General features: G+C 40.4%; 1 long non-coding RNA gene across 1 annotated transcript; it reads left to right on the top strand.

Moving 5' to 3' along the window:
• Positions 1 to 4437: 4437 nt before the first annotated feature.
• On the top strand, positions 4438 to 6144 carry LOC143516133 (uncharacterized). Its single transcript, XR_013131569.1, has 4 exons — positions 4438 to 4521; positions 5035 to 5092; positions 5264 to 5327; positions 5684 to 6144. It is a non-coding gene; the product is annotated as an uncharacterized LOC143516133 (long non-coding RNA).
• The last annotated feature ends 774 nt before the right edge of the window (positions 6145 to 6918 follow it).

Genomic DNA, 6918 nt, shown 5'->3' with positions numbered 1-6918 from the left:
TATTGGACTATCATTTGTTATTGGAGTTTTTGTTGTTGACTTTTACTGAAAAGCATTTTTAATAAACCAACTGTAAATATGATGTTATTGTAGGATTTCGTGGGCCTATGTTAAGTGAGTGCATGCCACAGTATATGTGCTACACCCCCCTCCCCGCTCCAAGGTGTCCTGGTTTTCCCAAATGAAAATATGGTCACCCTAGATTAAGAACAGGGCTGCCCTCGCTGACGCAGCTCAGGGATTATGCCTGAATTTTTTTATTTTGATGATCCAAGGAAGGTAATTTGAAAACCAGGACATTTCTTCACTAAAAAAAATACGGACGTTTGGTCACCCTACTACAGAATGAGGATAGAACGCTCTGCCAACGAGGAGAGGGCAGTCACACAGGGGAGGGCAGTAAATCTTAGTGACACATGAACCTACAAACCATATTTGGGCATGTTGTTTTAAACTCGCTCATTTATTGGCTCCTTGCATTGCGTCTGCTCAAACATGAATTAACATTTAAAGGGAACGCCTCCAGTTTCTGAAAATGTTTGAATCATGTGTCTGCGATGTTGCATCGCTGAGATATTAATATAAATATCTGTACACATTCATATTGACGCACCGGTGCGTCACTCAACCTGGGAGGTTAATATAAAAAGGCTTATATTATTAAAATAATCCTTGCTGAACATTGAGACACATGCTTTATGTGGAATAGCCTACTCACCCAGATAAGTCACCAAAATTAAAAAAAGACAGACGTTAACCAGACATGTCAGTTCTGTGAGTTACCAATTAGTTCATTGAGCACTCTGGTTTAGTTTTGCTATGATGAACAATTAAAGATGAAGCCTTATTTATGCATAGAAACAACAGAAATCGCGAATATCATCTGTAGCGTCTTTATATGTGTGCAAACGAGGGGAGATACAACAGCGCCATTCAATGTAATGAGAGACTGTATGTAAGGGGATTTATGATTCAATGTCTGTGATGCTCAATCAGAGCACTCTCACATTTTGTTCATTCCCTTATCCATGTTTCTCCTCAGTTACAACTTTTCTTTCGCTCTTTTCTTATTAAACTTTGGAACTCTTTCCTGACACCCGTGTGTTGTGAATCTGTTAACACACTGTGGACTGAACAAATTTATAATGCTGTTTATGAACCCTGGTGGCTCTATTTTTATGTCTACAGAGTAAGTTCTTACCATATTTTCTGGACTATAGAGCGCACCTCAATATAAGCCGCACCTACAAAGTAAAAAAAAAAAGAAAAGGAAAATGTTGTATAAGCCGCACCGGGCTAAAAGCCACATATATCTACTAAACTGAATTCCAATGAGCCCCAAACTGCCATTTGTTGAAATGAAGATGGTTCATAAGTTTGGTTTGAAAATTATTTAAATTACTAGTTCATAAAACTGTTTGCCGATAACATCAAATTCAAATTATAGGAAAGTACATAAATCTACAGTGGTAGACCGTTAATGACAGAACTGTAAATTTAAAGGGTTTATTATTATAGATTATGGTTATGAGCAGGGGCGGACTGGGACAAAAAATCGGCCCTGGCATTTTTGGACCAGACCGGCCCACTCACACTCGATAACGCTTTTCACACTTTTCAGTTTTTTGAATGTGTATACCAACAGTTTACAAAATTACCATTTTAAAAAGTGTAATTTCCTTTAATTTCTGTACATTGTCCCTAAACACCTCCATAAAAACTACCAAACATTTCCCCTTCCTACCAAGCATAGCCTTAGCCTAGCCTACTACTCACCCCACAAATATTAATAGTATAATAATGAAAATAGAATGCTGCCTGCTGAGTGACTTAGTACTGTTTTTGTTGGTGAATGGAGGTTTTAAAAGTGGTCTCACATTTAAGACTATTTAGTTCAGAATGGAAGACATAAAAGTACTAAAATAGGTTTATTTTCTCATACAGTCAGTGTACACAAAGGTAAGGACGTTATTCACTTATTTTACCTTTTGCATTTACAATACAAACTAACTCGGCCATAGAACATTAGCCAAAATGATTTTATTGATGTTTTATCAATTTATCAGATTTGGCAAAGGGTTTGGTTGCTTAACCCTACTCATTTTATAGCTGCTCTGAAAGGAGTCAGGCTTACCGCACGTTCTAGTACATGTTTCTGTCCACTGGCCACCGCCACCACTGTCATCAGCCACGGGAGCTGATGAAGGCCCTGCTGTGGCAAACATTTGAGTAATTTTTATACATTTGGCAGCGTTTACTTGAAGTTCAAGCTTCTTTTTTTGTCGTAGTTTCTCTGCACCTCCTTTGCGCTTTTTCTCCATCTCAGATACTCACATACGTTATGTTAATCAACGTTAGATTGCACTACGCACCGGCGCATGGAGGAGGGGGTGTTTGATGATATGATTGGTGCAGCTCTGTGTCAGTAAAGAAAATAACCAATGGGCTGCATACCAGCGTGTTTAAGGACCGGTAAACTCTCGCGCTGACTTTTTTTTTTTTGCCAAATGCATTATGCAGGCAGCAGGAGCATCGCGAAAGGTGTGTTAATGTGATTCGCCAGACCAGTGTCAATCAGCCTGCCTCCATCTGAATCGCCCCACTGATCTACTTGTTTTATGGGCCGGTCAGACCAATATATAAATAGATAAAAAAGTGTCAGGACTGTCGGCCCAAATAGCACGTCGGCCCACCGGGAAAATGCCCGGTATGCCCGATGGCCAGTCCGTCCCTGGTTATGAGTGAATGTGCCTCCACGCCATCAGCGTAATTAAACCACTGCGAGCAAGTGACATTGCATTTGTAGGATTTGTACTAATGTAGATAGTTTAGCTTTGTATAGAATCTGGGAATCTAAGGCTGTGTTCGAAATAGACTACTACATACTGGATACTGCATACTGGACTCAGTATATACTGGATACTACATACTGGTCCTCGTAGTAGTATGCAGTACAGTTTCCAGTATGTGACAAAAGCACACTACGGGGTCACGTGAACGTAGCGTTGCATGATGGGATGCAGTACACCACGAAGATAGCTCTGTTCGCGTACTGGAATATTTTGCGGAAGTAGTAGGTCATCCGGGTATGTTTCGCGTACTGAAAATTTTCATTTTGGTCACATACTGCATACTACATACTGATTTGGGGCTCGATCAGTATGCCAGTAGTATGTAGTCAGTCCCACCAGGATTTCGCGGGCCTTTTTTGTGATTGTTGCGGGCTAAAATGTTTGATGTTGCGGGTGTTTTTCAAAAAAATTGCGATGGAAGTTGCAGTGTGTTTTTGCTTTTTTGTGAGTACATTACAATAGGGAGTAAATGTTGTATGGTTTCCTCTATTTAGTAGTCCATTTTAATGATCTATTTACCTATTTATTCAGGGTTGCCAACTTTTCAAGATCGCTTTAAGTGAGATTTGAACCTGGAGGGGGTGGCGGGGTTAGCGAACGTAAGTTGTTACCGGGCGGCCTGTAAAATGGAAATGGACACAAATTAAGTATTATATCGAGATCGATCGCCAGTGGTTGGCGCCAGAGCGAACTAATAACTCATAGATATGGATCAGAGATAAATAAACTTTATCTCTGACTTTAAACTTTATCTCAGTTTAAAGTAGGGTTGCCACCTAGGTCTGACAAAAAACAAGGACACTGTCAAACTGAGCGAGTGTAATCTGTTGAGCGGGGTGGGCGGCTAACGTAAGTTGTTGAGCGCGGCGTGGCGAACGTAAACTTAACGTAAAACGTTACCGGAGGGGTTTAAAATGGACACAGCGAGAAAAAACCAGATTTAAAGTGTGCAGAAACAGTCTGAATCATGGTTTGAACTAACCTAGTTTTTTTGCCGGGACCGAATATTAAAAAGACGAAAAACCGGGACAGGCACGTGAAAACCCTCAGACCCTCGCCGCTTGCGTGCGCTGCAGTGACTTCGCGGGCTACCGTTGCATTGTGGGGAATGTAGTGTTTGTAGCGTGCAAAACACCATCGGGCGGCTGTGGCCTGCGGGCCGGTTCTAATAGTAATTAAATATCATCCAGGGGGCCATAGATAATCAATTCGCGGGTCGGATTTGGACAGTTTATCCCCGCTTTCATGTAGTGTACCGGGATACTGCTTTTCCCGATCTTTTTGCCGTTATTTTCGTCGCTCATGCTGCTTTCAGTCTGCTCCTCTTGAACGTATATACGGAAGTAAGGCGGGAGTTTGTCGACGTCACATCAAGACGACATCAGTGATTGGTCAAATGTGCGGGAAAGTTGCGGTGATTGGCTGAAGTTGCAACACCACCCTGAATTCGCGGGGTTTGCTTGAAGTTGCGTTGAAGTTGCAAATCGCAACATCACGACTTTCTGGAGGGTCTGTGTAGTAGACAATTTCGAACACAGCCTAAGTCACGACGGATTGCATGCTGGGTAGTGGCCGCATTTCTTAGGTCAATAGTTCCCGGAAGTTAGCAGCAAATACTAGCAGCGCAGTCAAGCTGGAGCAGTGGACCATCTGTGATACACTTTTACAGGTTAGTACGCTTAAAAAATCTGATTGTGTATTATAAGGACATCAGAATCAAATTAACATGTGCATTAAAATGTGCATTAAAGCATTTTAGTGAATTATCCACCTCTTAATAAGTAGATTTATGGAACTAAATCTATGCTAAGACAACACGAATACAGTTAGTGAGATTTCACATTAACGACTGACAGCCTATTAACTGTAAATTCCTCTCTTAATGCCATTTCACCCAAACGCAATATTTTTGCGGGGTAGCTAAGTATTGGTTAAATATAACATTTGAGTGTGATTGTAGAGTGTGTTGGGTCGAGGAGGTGAAATGAGGATATCCATTTTGGAGTACCAGCTAATGTTAAGCTAACGCACAATAAGGAGGAGAGCCATTCTTGTGATACATCACTGCTGATATTGATTGCATATTTAAGACTTCTAAATAGTACACAACAGTGTAATTTATACATCAAGTGTTTGTAGGTTTTGTTATTCTGTTGACTATTATCTGTATTATGCTCAGCAGACTTTGGATTGATGGCAAAGGGAGAGAGAAGATCATCAAGAGAGATTGAAAACACCAGGTAAGTTGAAACTAGGGTGGCAGTTTTGATCAATGAATCTTACAAGACTAAAGAGGAATATAACATACTAAAATGTTATAGTACAGTATGATGTATGTAATCATATGTAACCATACTAGACTTGTATTCTATTATTGTATTATTTATGTTGTATTTAATTTATCTTGTTAGTGTATATTGGTTGCCTGCTGTGGGATAATTGGGTGCTGACCATGATGAGATTGAAAACAACAAGGTAAGTTTCAAATAGCAATAAGAAATCAATGTTTATTACACTGCCGTATGTTGGCTGTAGGAGTGTAGGAGTAGTGATGTTGGCTGGGGGCTGGAGCACTTGTAGGAGCAATGATTAGTCCGAATGTTTCTGTTGGAGTGACTAATGGGCTTGATGGCACATTTGGAGCTGTTTGGGGGTTGCTGGATTTTAAAGCTTGGCTCCTGGAGTTGTTTTTCAACTTTCTGGATTGGCTCTTGCTTCCAAAATGACCATCTTTTAACTGTTTCTTCTTTCTGTCATTTGGTATTGTTGCTGCCTCAATTCTCAACCTTAGCCGTATGAATATTTTCATGATTTTGTCTTGTACTCCACAGCAAGCTGGAAGCTTACTGCAAAGTGCCTGAGCTTGTTTCTCCAAGACACTCACTGCATTGGGGAGTTCCATGAGGGAGGAACCAGTCTTGGTCCTAAATAGTTCCTCAATTTGGTGAATGAAATCATATGCGTCTTGGGAAGGATGACAAAGAGCACCTGCCTTGAACTCTCTTAAGTTCAATAAGATGCTGGTTTCTCCAGCAGGACTGTCATCACTGTGCTGTTTCCTCCAGCAGGACTGTCATCACTGTGCTGTTTCCTCCAGCAGGACTGTCATCACTGTGCTGTTTCCTCCAGCAGGACTGTCATCACTGTGCTGTTTCCTCCAGCAGGACTGTCATCACTGTGCTGTGCTGCACATTCATATTGACGCACCGGTGCGTCACTCAACCTGGGAGGTTAATATAAAAAGGCTTATATTATTAAAATAATCCTTGCTGAACATTGAGACACATGCTTTATGTGGAATAGCCTACTCACCCAGATAAGTCACCAAAATTAAAAAAAGACAGACGTTAACCAGACATGTCAGTTCTGTGAGTTACCAATTAGTTCATTGAGCACTCTGGTTTAGTTTTGCTATGATGAACAATTAAAGATGAAGCCTTATTTATGCATAGAAACAACAGAAATCGCGAATATCATCTGTAGCGTCTTTATATGTGTGCAAACGAGGGGAGATACAACAGCGCCATTCAATGTAATGAGAGACTGTGTGTAAGGGGATTTATGATTCAATGTCTGTGATGCTCAATCAGAGCACTCTCACATTTTGTTCATTCCCTTATCCATGTTTCTCCTCAGTTACAACTTTTCTTTCGCTCTTTTCTTATTAAACTTTGGAACTCTTTCCTGACACCCGTGTGTTGTGAATCTGTTAACACACTGTGGACTGAACAAATTTATAATGCTGTTTATGAACCCTGGTGGCTCTATTTTTATGTCTACAGAGTAAGTTCTTACCATATTTTCTGGACTATAGAGCGCACCTCAATATAAGCCGCACCTACAAAGTAAAAAAAAAAAGAAAAGGAAAATGTTGTATAAGCCGCACCGGGCTAAAAGCCACATATATCTACTAAACTGAATTCCAATGAGCCCCAAACTGCCATTTGTTGAAATGAAGATGGTTCATAAGTTTGGTTTGAAAATTATTTAAATTACTAGTTCATAAAACTGTTTGCCGATAACATCAAATTCAAATTATAGGAAAGTACATAAATCTACAGTGGTA

Source organism: Brachyhypopomus gauderio, chromosome 6 (genome assembly GCF_052324685.1).
Source record: "Brachyhypopomus gauderio isolate BG-103 chromosome 6, BGAUD_0.2, whole genome shotgun sequence".
Lineage (NCBI taxonomy): Eukaryota > Metazoa > Chordata > Actinopteri > Gymnotiformes > Hypopomidae > Brachyhypopomus > Brachyhypopomus gauderio.
The sequence above is the reverse complement of the archived record's forward strand: the minus strand, read 5'-3'. Positions and strand labels throughout refer to the sequence as shown.